Source organism: Equus caballus, chromosome 1, assembly GCF_041296265.1.
Source record: "Equus caballus isolate H_3958 breed thoroughbred chromosome 1, TB-T2T, whole genome shotgun sequence".
NCBI lineage: Eukaryota > Metazoa > Chordata > Mammalia > Perissodactyla > Equidae > Equus > Equus caballus.
Genome location: NC_091684.1, coordinates 13,096,832 through 13,114,475, shown reverse-complemented (window position 1 = coordinate 13,114,475; position 17,644 = coordinate 13,096,832). Strand labels below are relative to the sequence as shown.

Sequence of the window (17,644 nt, the reverse complement as noted above, 5' to 3'; positions counted from 1 at the left end):
TCCTATTGTTTTACCATAGAAACTGCTGGAGAAATTTTGGCTATTGTTTCAAGAGTTCCAAAAAAGAACTGTGTCATTCCTATGGAGAGCAGAGAACTCTTGTTGAATGAAATCGAGATAGCTTTTGAGCTGGGAATTGAGAGATAACCAAATGGAGAGGGCAAGAAGAGCCCATGTGTTAACACAGGGAAAAGAGGGAGAACACGCCGTCAAGAGGAAATGGCCTGAGCAAAGGCGTGAAGGGAGAGGAGGCAGAGCTACCCGTGAGAGGGCCAGTGGTCAGGGAGGACACTGAGAGGCAGGAGGGCAGCTGCTGAGAGCACGGGCTGTGGACCCTACTGCCTCTGCAAATCTCAGCTCTAACGCCCCCTACCTTATGACCTCAGGTGGATTCCCGTACTGCCCTGTGACTCAGTTTCTTCACCTATAAAAGGGGAATAAGACCACCTACTTGATAGGGTCATTATGAGCACTAAATCCTGCACAAGGTAAGCACTGCATGAGTTTTAGCTATTATTAACAGCAGTAGGAGGCAATGCTATAAACACAACTTGAGTCTGTATTGTAAGGGGGTCAAAAACCAGGCTGCAGAGTTTGCAAATATTGAGGATTTTCCAGATATTCTGTTATTGATTTCTAATTTAATTCCAGTCTGGTTAGAGAATGTGCTTTGAACAACTTGAATCGTTTTAAATCTGTTCAGACTTGTTTTATGGCTGAAGATATTGGAAAATTTTCCATGTGCATTTGAGAAGAACGTGTATTCTGTGGTTGCTGGGTGCAGTGTCCCCTAAACGTTGCTCAGGTCAAGTTGGTTGATAGCGTTGTTCAGCTCTTCTATATCCTTACTGATTTTCTGCCTATTTGTTCAAGCAATTATTGAGAGAGGGATATGGAAACTTCAACTATCACTGTGGGCATGTCTATTTCTCCTTGCAGTTATCAATTTTTACTTCTTGTATTTTGAATCTCTGTTCTCAGGGTCATAAATATTTAAGACTGTTACATCCTCTTGCAGAATTGATCCCTTTATCATTGTGAAATGATTTTCTGTATGCCCAGTGATATTCTTTGCTCTAAAATTTGATGTTAATTATGCCACTCCAGCTTTCTTTTGATTAACATTAGCACAGTATATATTTTTCTATTCTTTAACTTTTAACCTTTTGGCATTTGAATATTTAGAGCATGTTTCTTGTACACAGCACATAGTTGGGTCTTGCATTTTTTTTTTATCCTGTGTGATAATCTGTATGTTTTGATGGGAGTATTTAGACTATTTACACTTAATATGATTAGTCATAAGATTGGGTTTAAATTTATCATTTTGCTGCTGTTTTTCTATTTTCTCCAATTGTTCACTGTTCTCTTTTTCTGCCTTCTTTTGGATTAATTGAATATTTTTTACTATTTTATCTTCTCTGTTGGCTTATTAGCTTTAATTCTTTGCTTTGTTTTGTTTTCCTTAGTGGCTGCTGTAAGGTTTATGGTACACTTTTTTTTTTTTTTTTTTTTGCTGAGGAAGATTAGCCCTCAGCTAACATCTGTGCCAATCCTCCTTCCACTTAATATGTGGGTTACTGCCACAGCATGGCTGATAAGTGGTGTAAGTCTGTGCCTGGGTTCTGAAGCTGTGAACTTGGACCTCAGAAGCAGAGTGTACCAAACTTAACCACTATGCCATGGGGCCAGCCTCTAAAGTTTATGGTATACATTCTAACTTATAATAGTCTACATTCAAATGGTATTATGCCATTTCACATATAGTATAAGACTTTGGCAATAGTTTACTTTCATTTCCCCTGTTCTGACTTTTGTACTATTTTGTCATACATTTTAATTCTACATATGCTATTAACCCCATACTGTGCTGTTATTTTTGTTTAAACGGTCAATTATCTTTTAAAGAAATTTAAACAATAAGAAAAAATCTTATATACTTACCCAGGAAGTTACCGTTTCTGGTGCTGTTCATTCTTATGTGTAAATCCATATTTCCAACTGGTATAATTTTCCTCCTGCCTGAAGGACTTCCTGTCACATTTTTTGTAGTTTGAGTTGGCTGGTTATATATTCTTCCTGCTTTTGTATGTCTTAAAAAGTATTTAATCTTTGCTTTTCAAAGATATTTATTTCTGTTAGGCAATTTTTTCCCAGTGCTTTAAAGAAATTGTTCTACCATTTACTTGCTTGCATTTTTTTCCTGCAAGAAATCTACTGTAATATTTACCTTTAATCCTTTATATTTAACGTGTCTTTTTTCCTCCAGTTTCTTTTAAGATTTTATCTTTGTCACTGGTTTTGAGCAAGTTGCTTATGATGTACCTTGTTGTAGTTTTCTTGATGTTTTTTGTACTTGGGGTTTGTTGAGATTCTTGGATCTGTGGGTTATAGTTTTCGTCATATTTAGAAAATTTTCCTTTTTTTGAAACAGTTATTCCTTCAAATACTTTTTCTGTCTTCCCTTCTCTCTCCTCTCTTTAGGAGTCTCCAATTACATATTTATTAGGCCACTTGAACTCTTCCCACAGTTCACTGATGCTCTGTTAACTTTTTAAGTTCTTTTTTCTCTCTGTGTTTTATTTTGGATAGTTCCAAGTTCATTAATGTTTTCTTCTGCAATGTCTAATCTGCTATTAACCCCGTCTAGTGTGTTTTTCATCTCAGACCTTGTAGTTTTCATCTCTAAAAGTTCAATTTTGGTATTGTTTTCATATCTTCCATATCTCTATGGAACATTTAAATGTGTGGATTACTGTTGTAACAACTGTTTTAATGTCTTTGTCTGCTAATTCTAACATCTGTGTCAGTGGGGATCAATTTTGATTGATTAATTTTTTTCCTCTTTATGGGTTATATTTTCCTGCTTCTTTGCATGGCTGGCAATTTTTGAACGTATGCAGACATTGTGAAAATTACCTTGTTGGATACAAGATTTTTTAAACAGTTTCTACAGATCTTATTGAGATTTGTTCTCTGACAAATTGGCAACAGTTTGATACTCTGGGTCTTGCTTTTGTGATTTTTTAGGTGAGACAAGAGGCACGATCAGTCTAAGTTTAGTTACTTGTCCTTACTAAGGTGGGTCCTTCCATGTGCTCTCCCCAAGGGCCCATGAGTCACGTGGTTTGGCAGTCCGACTAGGACAGACAGATATATTCTCAGTCCTGTGTGAGCACTGGGCACCGTTATCTCTAACCCTCTGGGGTGGTTCTTTCCTCAGCCTTAGGAAGTTTCTGCACACGTGTGCTGATCAGTACTCAGCCGACTACGTGACGGGAACACCACAGATCTTCTGGAGTCGTTTCTCCATGAAGCTCTTTACTCTCTGTGCTCCGCCCTAAGGACTCTAGCTGCCTTAGTCTCTCGGGACTCTCAACGCTGTCTCCTCAGTTCAGGGAGTCAGGCTGGCTTTGCCTAGTATCCACACTATGCTCTGGCCTTTAAACTCTCTCAAGTCAGTAAACTAGAGTATTTGTAGGGCTCATTCTGTTTCTTTTCTGTCTCTCAGAGATCACTGTCCTTCATTGCCTGATGTCCACTGTTTTCAAAACCATTATTTTCTACATTCTATCCATTTTTTTCATTAATTTGGGTGGGAGGGTAAATCTTCTTGTTACTCTGTCTTGACCAGAAGTGTAAGTTCCATGCTGCAAAGTTTGAATCTCATTCTTGTCGATGAAAATAATCCATAACCAATCTATAAATCGAAATTGGGGTGAGTTTATTAAGAGCCAGACATGAGGACTAGCCTAGCCTGGGGCCTTCCTTCCCCAAGGAAGGAAGGGCACCAAAGAAGTGGGGTGTACAGAGTGGTTGTATACCCTCATGGAACAAAGAGCATACATCACATGTGATAGGAATATCCCTTTTACAACAGTCATGAAGTTGCCTAGCTGACACAGCACAGCTATTCACACAGCAGGTAGCAGGTCTGCTGTCTTGATAGACAAAGCAGGTAGCAGGTCTCGAGCTGAGTGGTCACAGGTGAGCACAACAATCAATTCCTAGTCTAGAGAGAGATGCTTATCCTTAAGGAAACGACAATATGGGAGAAGTTGCATCTTTATCTTAAGGCCATTTGTTCTCTCTTTGGGACATAGCAATGCTTAAAGCAGATATACAAGGCATGCTCAAATGGCTACATTAGACCCTTTTGGAAAAACAAGGTCGGGCCAAATTAAGTTTACACCAAATGGCTTCCTCATATACTCCAATATCCTATTGCTTACCATTTGTTTATCATTCTGTAGGCAATGCAGAAGCATCAAACCCAGGGAAGGATGATCAGTCCTGGGTGCCAGAAGGTAATTCTGGTGGTGTTTGGAGGAGGGACTGCAGAAGATCAGAGACAGCGAGGCTCTTGCAAAGCCCTAATAATGGGAAATGAGGACCCACAGAAGGTATGAATTTGAGAAACTCTAAAATCCTAGCACAGAAAGTATCCTAAAATAAAATGCAAAGGTGCAAGCTTGCATGATAGAAACACCAGCAACGTACTATGTTAAGAACTCGCAGCATTTTATGTGCCTCTGACAACACAAATTGAAGGCCGGATTAAGGCAGAAATTGTGTTTTCCATAGTGCCTCCCAAAGAGTAGGTGCCTAACACCCTCGGAATTGGGGATTGTGGGCCTCATCAGAAGCATTGCCAGAGGCCCTGTGGAGTCTGATGGTTGGAGCATCTGTGGCCTTAGGAAATCTCCAAGGGCTTCCAAATGGCTGTTCTTGTTTGGCCAACATTTGAGGATATTTCCCCCTGAGAAATCACAATGTTTTATTCATGTGCATTTGAAAACTTTGTGAATAGCAGAGAATATTTTAGGATTTTAGAAAGCAAATCTCTACATGTGCTTATCACAAAGCCTTTGAATTTCCAAGTCACTTTGGAAGGAGAATATTTTTCTTCCAACTCACAAAGTCTAAATACAGCTAGGATCTTTACATTTGAACATGGTGTTTCCCCAAGTTAATGGTGTGCTTAGTGTTAAAATAATGTATTTAAGATAATAAAGTGGAGTAGTTGAGTAAAATCAGTCTTGAGAAAATGTGCCATTCCAACTGTAGGGGAGGAAGACATTTCCTCTACCCACTGTAGGTCCTTCTGCTGGCCGGGCTACAAATTAAATTCACATGAGATAGAATAACAGGAGAAAGTCAAGCAAAGCTTTATAACATGTATACGTGGGAGAGACTCAGGCAAACTGAGCAACTCACCAAAATTCCAGAGGCTCTCACCTTAAATATCATCCTCAGCTAAAGACAAAGGAGGATGTTGGGGGTGGGGGGAGTCAGTTATGGGAGATCACCAGAGAAGCACAGTAAACAAGAGTAAGGTTATAATGCAGATTTAAGTCCTTGCCTTCTGTATTGATAAGAGTTTCTAGAGATAAGGTCATCCCCCCTTCTTCTGTCCCAGTACAGAGAGGGAGACACCTTTACAGATGGAGATTTCCTTTACAAAAGTAAATGTCTCTTAACAAAGGGTAACTTCTCTTTTCAGAGTTTCTCTCATGTCTGCAGTTTTTAAAAGTAACCAGCCCAAAATAATCCTCATGCCTAAGAGGCAGATCTTGGGGTGGCCAATTCCAGTCCCCCACACCACTTTGAGGGACTTGGGCTTAAATGGAATCTCTTTAAACTCGGTGTGAGGAAGGCTTATTCAGAGGATATTAACAAGTTAGTGTTAGAGAAAGTCTATTAGAAACCCATGGGGGCCGGCTCCGTGGCCGAGTGGTTAAGTTCACGCACTCCGCTGCGGCGGCCCAGGGTTCGGATCCTGGGTGCAGACATGGCACCACTTGTCAGGCCACGTTGAGGCGGCATCCCACATCCCACAACTAGAAGGACTTGCAACTAGGATATACAACTGTGTACGGGGGGTTTTGGGGAGATAAAGCAGAAAAAAAAAAAAAAAAAGATTGGCAACAGTTGTTAGCCCAGGTGCCAATCTTTAAAAAAAAAAAAAAAAAAGAAACCCATGAACATTCATTGCTCTGTGGGAGCAGTTGTAATCCTAAAAATGGTCTTTCTACGATCAAGAAAGAGGACAGCAGAGAACAGGGGGTGTTAGCAGCCTGTGGCCATGTGCTGGCTTCCTTTCAGGATAGGAGCCTGGGGCCAAAGCCATGCCTTCCTCTTGAATTCCTGTAGATTTCAGAATGACTCGCAGACCATTCCTCAAGATTCTTACTGATAATCCCATAAGGAAGCCTCCAGGGAAATATGAACACCTTACACACAAACCCCTTATAAAGTGAATGTCGACCACCAACAAAAAGGCTTACCTTTCTGGAAGCTTAAATCCAGGAAAGATGGCCTGTTATTTCTCAAACATTTGAATACAATATGGCTACTGGATAACCATTTTTATTATGAAGAGGGAAATGGATGAACAAGGTGGCAGGAGAAAGAAGGAAGAATAATAGAGAACCAAGATAAACCAGCAAATATAGTAAGGAAAATCCCAAATCTACGTTTGGTGTGGTTGCTGATAATATAAATCTGACTACCACAAAATAATAAACGTTTTGTTAGCTGCTTTACGACATTGCCACAAAACTGTTATCACCTTGTGGTGCTTTTTGATGCCAGTATGGTGAACTGATCCCCTTTTTTATTGGAATGGTATTAACTTCCCTTCCCATCCTTGCTGATGCCCTTGGAAACACCACGTTTGAAGGCTGGCAGGATAGATCGTGGTAGTTATAGTTTGGGCTGCTTAAAGGGCCTGTCTCATTCCTTGGGGACCCTACCCACTCCTTACAGTTCTGGTGGGTATTAGTCAGGATCCCTTATCCCTGCCAGAGGAATGGGTGTATGACCCAGGTTGGCCCGTTAGAAATCCCCTTCCTCATAGAAAGAGCGATAGGTGCAGGATAGGCACGTGACCCAGGTACAACCATTCAGAGTCTTTCCTGGATGAGTACATAGATGTTGGAAAAGACAGAGTGCCACTTTCCACTGGTGGTCACTAAGCTGGCAGAATATAAGTGGAGTTTCTGGCTGAATGCAGTTGAGGAGAAGGAAGATGCCACAAGGGGCATGTGAACGGTGGAATCAAAATGTATTTTTGTAATTTTGTTAAATACCCAAAATGAGGGCTGTTTCACGAAAGATGGAGGATTTTAGGGATTAACGATATTTTTTAACCGCTTCATAGTTACAGACACTTATTTTTGATATGAGTATGTTTTCTAACACGTGGATTAAAACTATCATTCAATTCCTTCCCAGTCCTCCTGTCATGATGGCAAATGACCCATATCAGAAAAGTACCAGCTGGCAGAGACTGTCAGCTCATAATTTCACCGCCACCAGAAGGGGTGGTGGCAGAGGCAGCTGCTGCTGCTGTGTCTTTCTCCCTCTAGGAATGAGATTTCTCTGTGGAAAATCGTGCCCTAACATCCAAGCCTGTGAATAGTTTGAACAAGAAGCAGTCCCCGTGAATAATTGGTGCAGTTTGATGGAAGCTGGCTACCCTTCCGGTGGTTGGCTGTTCTTCCTGAATTGTGTTAGCTGAGAAGAAAACAGAAATCTGCAGTTTCTGAGTGGCTGGAACTGAAATCATCCTATAAATGCAGGATCAACCAAACTTACTACCGAGGGAAGCGGTGAGAGGGATGTTTATACACTTTGGTTTTGGTTTGGAGTTTGTGTGGGGATGCAGTGACCACGGGCTGGATTTTCGATACTTGAAGAAAGGAGAACTCTGAGAGGTGCCACCAGAAAGGCTGTGTGTTACAGGAGGAAAGACACAGATTCATTCTCTCCTTGGGCCCATCAGAAACCACGAACTTTTCTCTGTCTCCCGGGAATCTTCCTTTTCTTGGTGGGCTGAGTATTCCCATGGGAAGTCACTTGGGGTACACCCCCAACTCATCATCTGTAAATAATTTCCACGAATGAGAAAGGTGAATCTCTTTCTCTCCCATGTATGCACACACACACTTACACACACATTGGAAGCATATTCTTGGTGTGTGGCAACGTGAGAATGAGTAAGAGAATTTGGAAGATATTGTAAAAAGAGTTTAGTACAGGGGTTGGCTAATTTGTTCTCTAAAGAGCCAGAGAGTAATTGTTCTAGGGTTTGCAGGACATACTGACTATGTTGCAGTTGCTCAACTTTGCTGTTGTAGTGCAAAAGCAGCTACAGATGACATGTAAAGAAGTGGTGTGGCTGTGTTCCAATAAAACTTTATTTACAAAAGCAGGTGGCAGCTGGGTTTGGCCCATGGGCCCTAGTTTTCTGACCACTGGTCTAGTCCTACGCCCTAGACGAGGAAAGTGAAAGTCAAAATGACCTACCCAGTTGCATTGCTAGTAACAAGTCCAGATTTCAGACCCCTGAGGCCCAATCGATTCCATTCCCACTGTCTTACACGGCAATCTTTTTTTCTGGAGTCTGAGCAGGAGAGTATTCCAGGCGCTCCTCTCTCTGGAGGGCTACACACAGACACAGGGATGAATTCTTTAAAATAGGGCTTCTCACCCTATTTTCTCACCGACCCCTGGGTGCCTGTGGCTCTGTTCCCATGTGTGTGCCGTGTGCTGGTTGCTGGGTTATGTCAGGTCCCAGCATAGACTTCAAGGGAGACCCAAGTGCCCAAGGGCAACTCTAACTGTCACCCCTTCCCAGTGGCTGAGAACTAATGCTCTAAAACGCATCTTGTGCCTGCTTATCGAGGCCAGGCTCAGAAACCACACAGTTAATTCTGAAGATAATTCCGCAAATTCCTGCAGAGGTTTAATTCTGCCTTCTAGTGGAATTAGCAGTATTCAGGACATTTTTCTGAGCCTTCCTGCCCTCTTCTTACCTAATGTGCCCCAATGCCCGAAGCCTCATCACTCAGTTGTTTTCCCCTTTTAGACGATGGGTCTCCCCGACCTCTACACCTTTCCTCTGCGTTTAGCTTGGCTGTAGCATTATTTTAATCTCATCTCATGAATCACACTCTCCTGATTTTGAATCACTACCTTAACTTTGCACTGAATATTCTCTGATTCATTTTTATTCCAGAAGTGGAATTTGGACTGTAAACAGCTGTAGGCAAATGCATAAAAGCCCAAATCCTTTTCTTTCCACAATTGGAGTTTTGTCTTATGAAAGACTTAAAAATATTTTTTTAATTTAAGAATTTGCAGATAAAATTACATTCCAGGATTCATTTGGCCCATTCAGCATAAGCTAAACAGGATTGAAATGTCATTAAACCTAATTCTGCTGCTAATTTGTTTAAGGAATTTTTTTTGGTTGTAAAGAACAGACTCACAGCCAACCTAACTTAAACAGAGGACAAAACAAAATTTATTGCAGGGAAACTAGGCACAGACCACAGAAGGCCAGCTGGGCATCTGCAAGGACCCCAATCAGGACCTGGCGTGTCAGAGTCAAGATCAACTTCTGAATCCCTCTGGGGCTCTGCCTATTGTCTCCTCGTATCTCTGACGTTTCCAAAGAAACTGGATACGGCCTGGTCTAGAGTTCAGCTCTCCAACTCTGAGCCCCCTCGTCTCTACTCTTTGCCAGTGTTTGTCACGCTGGGCTCTGTGACACCCCTGGGCTCTGCAGGGGTACCACAGGCCATCTCCAAATACTCAAGAATTTATCTGAAGCAGTAAAGTTGTAGACCGCCTGAAGAACCCCTTCCTCACATCCCTTGGCTTTATTCATCAGGGTTCTATGTGAGAGACATTTGAAAAAGGGGTTCTGCTGTCTATTTCCTGCTCCCATGGAGTTAGTCTGGGAAGAATTAACCAAAACAAACAACAAAACAGCAAGAACTATAATTTGTGGGGCATTTTTTAGATAACTATACTTTATTTGGTGGCAAATGAGCTAGTTGTCTTGTTTACTTTTAGAATGGGTTTCCTTTTAGTTTCTCAAGAGGAAAGAGTCTTTTAGTTTTCTGATTCTCTAAATATGGGGAACTACAGATAATTAAAGCAGGGGCCAGCCGTCTATGGCTCTCAGACTAAATCCAGCAGCTGCCTGTTTTGTCAATAAAGTTTTATTGGAACGCAGCAATGCCCATTCATTTATATATTATCTGTGGCTACTTTTAGGCCACAATGGCAAAGTTGAGTAGTTGTAACAAAGACCATCTGGCTCACAATCCTAAAATATTTACTGCCTGACCCTGTACAGAAAGTTCATTGATGGCTGGACTAAAGAGATAGGACAAGAACAATTTTTAACTCGATATATCACAAGAGATGTCTCAGATGGCTCTGGAGCCAAGAGACAAATGGTGCAGGAGTCTACATTTAGAGACCCAACATCTCAACTTCATGGTGGAAGCTGGTCATGGGTTTGTTTCAAAGAGTGTTAGTGAACCAGGGTCCCCCCAGTGATGTGCTAGGTCAAATGTTTTCAGGTACAAGCTGAAGTTCAAAAAGTTTGACTAGAAATAAACAAGCTACAGGGGACTGTGAATTATGACCAGGATCTGGGTGTACGTTATCGTGACATCGCAAGATGTGGATTGAACAATAACCTCTCAGCTTTCTGGAACTGTTGAGTAGTTCTAAGATAAAGTCTGATAAAAAGTAAAGAGAAAATATGCACTTGACAAATAAAGAGAATGCAATTCTTAGGTGGCAAACCGGATGATGCAGACAAGAATTTTGATAATGTATTTCCTTTCAAGTATTAAGGAGCAAACCTCGCTTGAGGCTGGCAGGGAGAGGCTGTGCTTGTTTCTGTGATAAAGTGTAGCCACTGCTGTTCTCTTACATTGCCCCTTTGGAGATGCTGTCAAAGCAAGTGCAGTAACCAAGGGGAAATGCCTTAGTACCCTCTTCCTTCTGACACCTGGGGAGCACCTCCGGCCTCCTGAGGGGAAGTCCGCCCTTACCCAATTTATGTCTCTATGCCTTTATTTCAGTCTGATAGGCCTCCCATCTTATTAAGCATTTTTCCAAATGTCTTTTTATAACGAGTTTACCTTTTTAACGGTGCTCTAGCTTTCCTTTCATTTTAATATTTGAATAAATTAGCTCTTACATCCATAATAATGTCAACAACATTGGTTATAACTTGATATTCATCATCTATTGAACACCTCTTCTGAGCCAAGCATTGGAATAATTTATCTCGTTTGGCCCTCATAGCCCTGGAGAAGGGAATACAACTATAGTCCCTATTTTACAAACAAGGAAACTGAGGCTTAGGGAGATTGAGTAACTTAAACAAAATGATTCATGTATTTGTTCAATAAATCCCTATCGACTGGCTGCGTGTGCCTAGTGCTGGGTGTACTGCAATGAGCAAATAGTCATGAAGCGCATAGCTTGTACTCGAGTAGAACAGATGATAAACTGAACAAACACACACCTGATTTCCAAGTGGGACGAGTGATCAGTATGAAAGGACAGGGAGCTGTGAAGATCAGTAGGAGTTGTAATTAGCACACGGCCGCCTGGCCTCCAAGTTTGTCGAAACTCAAGTCTGTCTCTGAGATCTGTGTTCTCAAGTACCCTACCTTCCTGTCTTTCCCGTCTCAGTGGAACATCATAGCCTAGAGCTTGATGGAACTTTGATATTGCCCCAGTCCTGCTTAAGTGTCTTCCAAGGGGACTTTCTCCATTATCTATTTTCGTCTCAGTCTTCTTCAGGTATAGAGAGCCTACAATCTTTCACACAAGTCTTTTCTACTATTTTTTTCTGTTTCTTTTTCTTTTTTTAACAAATAAGCAAGTCCCTTCTCCCTTCCTTTCTTTCTTCCTTCCTTCCTTCCTCTGTTCATGTGATTTTATTTCAACCAGAGAATGTAATGTGTTTAATTTCATTCAGCAACTATTTATTAAGGATGCCTGGGGGCTTAGCAGAGTAGTTTCCATAAATATTTATTCAATAAATGAATGTACTAGGCTTAAAAGAAAACAAATTTAAACCAGACAGGATCCCTGTCCTCAAGGAGGTGACCACTGGCTGAGCAGACCCACACACAAATGGCTCCCCACAGTCCAAGGCAGGGAGCAGCAGGCACTGATGATGGGGTTCTCTTAGGGTGGCTCTCCAAACATTCTATGCTGCAAAATTCCAAGAGATTGGGTCTGTTTCACGATTCCATTAAGGGCTCACTACAACAGTCAGTTTGTCTTAAAACACTGGTTCGTAGTTTGTTTCTGAACTGTGTCTAATGATCTTTTGACTCAAAAGCAGGAAATCTTTTCAAAGCTCAGATAAGGCTCCACAGATCATTGTCCATGGTGGATTTAATGGCATATTCCCAGTGGCATAAATTTGTTAGAGTGGCGTTGCTGGCACCAGTGAGCAGAGAGGTGATGAAAGGGAAAAGAGTGGGTGTGAGACCCACTTGGCCATGTGCAATTGATTTGGTTACACAATTGGTATCCCCAGAGTTGATTTCCATTTCCATCATTTCCATCAGCACTCCAAAGAATTTGGTGCATACTGCAGGTGAGTATGTAATTTATGACCTCTATAGAAAGCTCATTCCATCATTAAAATATGTGTTCCCTTTACTCTTGCTCTGCAAGACGCCCTGCCATTCTCTTAACACGCTCTTCTCTCTCACAGCCTTGTCTTAGTTTCCTAGGGCTGCCAGAACAAATTACCATAAACTGAGTCTGTCTGAAAACAACAGAAATTTATTCTCACACAGTTCTGGAGGCCAGAGTCTGAAATCAAAGGGTCGGCAGGCCCATGTTCCTCTGAAGGTTTTAGGGGAGAACGCTTCTCTGCCTCTCCCAGCTTCTGCCGGTTGCTGGCAACATTGGCATTCCTTATCTCCTGGCTGCACTACTCTTGTCTCCTTACCTGTGTGTCTCTGTGTCTTCACATCTCTCTCTCCTTAAGAGGAGACCAGTCATTGAATTTAGGGCCCATCCTGATCCAGTATGACCTCACCTTAACTTGATAACATCTGCAAAGACCCTTTTTCTACATAAGATCATATTCACATGTGTCATGGATTAGCACGTGGACATGTATGTCTGGGGGACGCTATAAAACCCCCAACAAACCTCATTCCTCCAAAATGTATCCAGAATCTGCACACTTCTCACCTCCTCCAGGGCGGCCACCCCGGTCCTGACCACCGTCTTCTCTCTCCTGACTGCAGGCCTCCTGGTAGGCTCCCTTCTTCCTCTCCTGGCTGCCACAGTCCATTCTCCGCCCTGCAGCCACGGTGATCTCTCTAAAAGACAAATCAGTGTTTCTTTCAGGGAGTGAAAACAAAACCAGAATCATGACCACAAAGAACCCTGCCACGGCTTCCCGCCGCTACTGCAGTAACACCAAGTCCTTATGTGGCCTCTCCCTTGGCGCACTGCTGCCAGCCACAGTGGCCTCCTTCCCACTCAAATACCGTGAACTTCCTCCTGTCTCCTGTCTGGGCACTTGCTCAGGCCTCTGCCTGGGGACCTCTGTGTGACCTTTGCAAGTCTGACTCCATCTTTCATCCAGGTCTTGTTTTGCATGTCGCCTTCTCAGGAGAGGCCATCCCTGATCTGATCTAAAACATTTATCTGGCCCCAGGTTCCCCACCCTGCTCCCCTGCTCCTCTCATCCTTCACGCTGTTTGCCTTGCTGCACACTGGTTATAATTGCCTGCATCATACTGTTCATTTACTTTAATTGGATGTTATCTATCTCTGTTATCTGTCCTACTAAAATGTAAACCCCATCAGAGCAGGAGGCTGGTCTCTCTTGGTTCCTTTGGGTCCCCAATGCCTGGACAGCATCTACATGAGTAGGCGCTTGATAGTATCTGTTGAGTGACTGGAGGGAATAATGAAGTGACTATATACTTTTTACTCATAGGAGAGTCCTTCTAGCAAGTTGATGACATTTGGTTTTCCGACCTCCTAGACGTGGAAGGTTAAAAGAAGGCAATTGGAAGAAGAAGGGGTGCTGTGAGCAGTGAGCAGCCTGAGCCTGTTGGTGAGGGGGGAGTCCAAGAATGGTCAAAAAGCACCATCAGAGCTCAGACATGTAGCGTGATCGGGGGACATTTAATGTACAGGCAAGTGGAGCTGGCCCCGCAATAGCCCACACAACGTGGCTCTTGTAAACGAGCTGTCCGAGGCTTGTCAGCCTGTGTGTCAAATGAAGCTGTCCCCACCTGGCTCTGGCAAGGTCCTGCTCCACCCACACCTGGCCCCAAGCCTTTCTGGTTTCCACTGGAGTCGCTCACCCGCAGGGCAGGTGGTGCCCTCCACGAGACTGTCAGTCTCCATGCTCCCTCCTGATACTTCCCAAGCAACCAGGCCTTGAGGGGCCACTCTGCACATCCCAAGTGAAGCCTGAGAGAAAAGCCCTTTCTCCAGCTCCAATAACCACAGCAAACATTTCCATGGCCCTTTCTACATGCCGGGCACCATTCTGAGAACTTCACATACACAAACTCACCATATTTCACCAATTCAAAGACATTTTCCTCCCACTCCCTACATTTTAAGGTCTCTAAAATTGGGACACATCTTACAATCCATGAGATGATAGATCCCGTAAAATTCAGCATTCAGTCCTGCCAGCAGCCCTGTGTGGAGGGCACTATTGCTGTCCCATTTAAGGAAGAGGCACAGGAAACTTATGTAACTTCTGTTATGTGATGGAGTGGGGACTTGGCCAGAGCCCAGGGCCCAGGTTCTTCATGGCTATACTTTGTGTCACACCTTGTTCACCTGGACTCCAAACCACACCCTTATCTGCCCTTCCCTGGGGTCCACTGCCTTGCAACCCAGGGGCCTATAAGCACACACTAGCAACCAAGATCTTTCATCTTTTTCAGTGCAGCAAAAGGCCACCTTGAATGTCCACTTATGTGGTTACACACTCAGAAGGGCCACAGGTCACCTGTTCCACAAACAGTTTGGCTCTGAACCCTTATTTGGTCTTTCCTGGACAGCTTGTCTATATCCTAAGTGCTTTTAGATGCAAGAAAAGGATCCCTTGACTGCCACAATCTCACAAGAAAACAGTTATTTTCTTATCCAGAAGTCCAGGACGAGGGGAGAGGGGTCCTCTCCAAGCTTAACTCGGTGGCTTAGGGATGCTTCCAAGGACTCTGGTGTCTGCCATCCTCAGAGTGTAACCATGGCCCCCCTCACAGGTGAACACATCTATGTCCAGCATAGAAGAGTCATTATCTCCTTCTCCTCTCCTTTTATTTGAACTCAAAACAAAATAAAACAAACAAGCAAAAAAACCCAGAAATAAAAACAAGCCCCCACCCCCTTCCTGGAAGTCCCTCAGAATGCACCATTGGCCAAGTTTGAGTCACGTGCTCAGGCAGTAGCTGCAAGGCAGGCTGGGAAAGCTAGTGCCTGGCCTTATCAGCCTGGACAGTGGGATATGATAAATGAGCACAGTTTTGTAAAATCATGGATATTCAATGATGGCAAACCTGAATCCCTGAAAAGGCTTAGTTGAGCTCATCATCTTTGGCGTAAGCAGCGAGGGTAGTAGGCTATTTTAGAAAGTGCTCTGCCCTTCATGCTTACAAATAAAAGTTTTCATCCTTATGTGTCAGTTTTCTGGAAAATTCATTGCATAGAACCTCTCATGCTCCAACAATTCCATTTCAATTAGGTGTTATTATTGTAAGTGACTAGCTTGCTCTACCAACTGGCCAATCATACCAAAGACATCCTGGTAAGCGACTGTAGATTTTTGAGCTTTGACAAATTTACGTGGTCTGGTTGATTCGTAAACAGTCTTAATGGACAGCTTTTAAGGCCTCTCTATTTTTTCCTTTCTCTTGATTTTTCTAGCAGAGTAGAGAAAAAATGGACAAAAACTGAAATTTAAGTAATGCCCAGACAGTTTTGCTCTGGGCAGAGTACTGGTGGGATGAGACCCTGGAGACTCACGGTTTCAGAGCGTTTGGGGCTTATTCTTGAGCAGCTGAGTAAAATACATCCATTTTTCCTGTGATTCTTGGATCTCCATTATCAAGTTGACAGAACCGTTGTGTTTTAGAGAAGGAAGGCACTTCAGAAGTTCAGAAATAGTTATACTTTCTAAACAAGTGATTAATAGAACATTAACAATGCCTAATATTTATATAATCTTTAACATTTTTTCTTCCTATTGAGGAAACTGTGGCCCAGATGACTCATTTAAAGTCATAGGTCATTATTGGCACAAGATCATAGAGTGCCTGGCCACACTGCTCTGCCCCTGTCTTGCTGGGATACTTAACAAGCATCACAGTTGTGGTGACTTCTCTGCCCTTTCTCTCATTTCCCTGTTGTGTTCTACTGGGAAATTCATTTGAGAAGCAGAAACACTATGACCCAAATCGTATTTAATCATGAATCAGTGTCACAGTGGCCTCCTGGCAGGTGAAACTTCTTTGCTTCTAACGTTTACAAATGCACTGGCGGGAATAAATGAAGCTCGGACGGGCCCATACAATCACGTTTAGTTACCTTCTTGACCTCATCTTGGAAAATATTCTAAAGCCATGTTTTCTAAGTATTGTGTACAAGGAACGTGTAGGATACAAGATTTCCATCAAAAAAGCACCCCAACCGTCTTTAAACAATTGATGTTCAAATATGAACTGTCTGCTTAGGATCATAAATATTTACAAGGCTGACATTTGATTATTTTTTTATGAAAGTAAAGAAAACACTTAAGCTGCCATTTTTGGAGAGGAATTTGCTTTTGCTTTTTGGAGATAAATGTGTGTGTGGTACCCTTTGTTACTGATGGTCTCATTGGTAACTTTTAGGAAACTTCCGTCTTGAGGCAGACACAAATGTCATCAGTGTCTTGGAAACATGTGCTGGTTTAAGCTCCTTGAAGGTCAGCTGAATATATTACACATTTGCGTAGACCCTGCAGCATTTAGCACTCTATCTAGGTAGAAAAAATATTTGTTGAGCCCCTTCTATGGCCCAGGCCCCGTGCTGTGCTCTGGGAACAGCGTTGAGCGAAACACATTCCCAAACTCTCAGACTTCAGGGACATCAGCCTCCAACATAATGTTGACTATGCCCCATGCAATTCCTTATCAAAGTCGACAAAGTAGTGAAAGCCATTTTCCTCTGGTCATAACTCCACTAGCAGCATATAGTATAGATGACTGAGACGGAGTTTTCATTATCATTATCATCAGGTGCATACTGAGCGCTTATTACGCACCTTATTTCCTACAGCCACTCGATAATTCTACAAAGAAAGTACTGTCGGTTACATTCCCATCTTGCAGATCACGATCAGATACATAACTGTGCCAAAGTTACAGAGCTAGTAAACGGAAGAACTGAACTGAAACCCAGGTGGTCTGACTTCCAAGTCTATCATTATTAGCTGCTGTACCACACTACCTCCCATTTTACCCACTGTATCCTCTATTCAACCATTGACTAGCTGCTCTTGTCAATATCTGGCCAAGTATTTGCATGCCTACTGTGTTTTCTTCTCTCCTTTGTGTTGTGTTTGGATGTTCAGTTGCAGAGGAGGCCGCGAGAATGTTGGACAGGAGAGGTAGGTGAGAAACGGATCTCCTCAAGGCTCAGCTGGAGAAGCCTTGATCTAGAGATCGGCTTCTCCTTTGGATGGGACACAGCAATTTTAAAGGAGCATCATGATGAAGAATGAAAAGCCGGGGGTGTGCTGGAACCAGCTGCTACTGGCTGGTTTCCCAACTCTGCATTCAGTAAC

The 17,644-nt window shown here is 42.7% G+C and overlaps 1 long non-coding RNA gene across 1 annotated transcript; it reads left to right on the top strand.

Moving 5' to 3' along the window:
* The first annotated feature begins 352 nt into the window (after positions 1–352).
* Positions 353–15,179, top strand: LOC111772936 (uncharacterized). Its single transcript, XR_002807105.2, has 3 exons — positions 353–488; positions 4,254–4,403; positions 13,793–15,179. It is a non-coding gene; the product is annotated as an uncharacterized lncRNA (long non-coding RNA).
* The last annotated feature ends 2,465 nt before the right edge of the window (positions 15,180–17,644 follow it).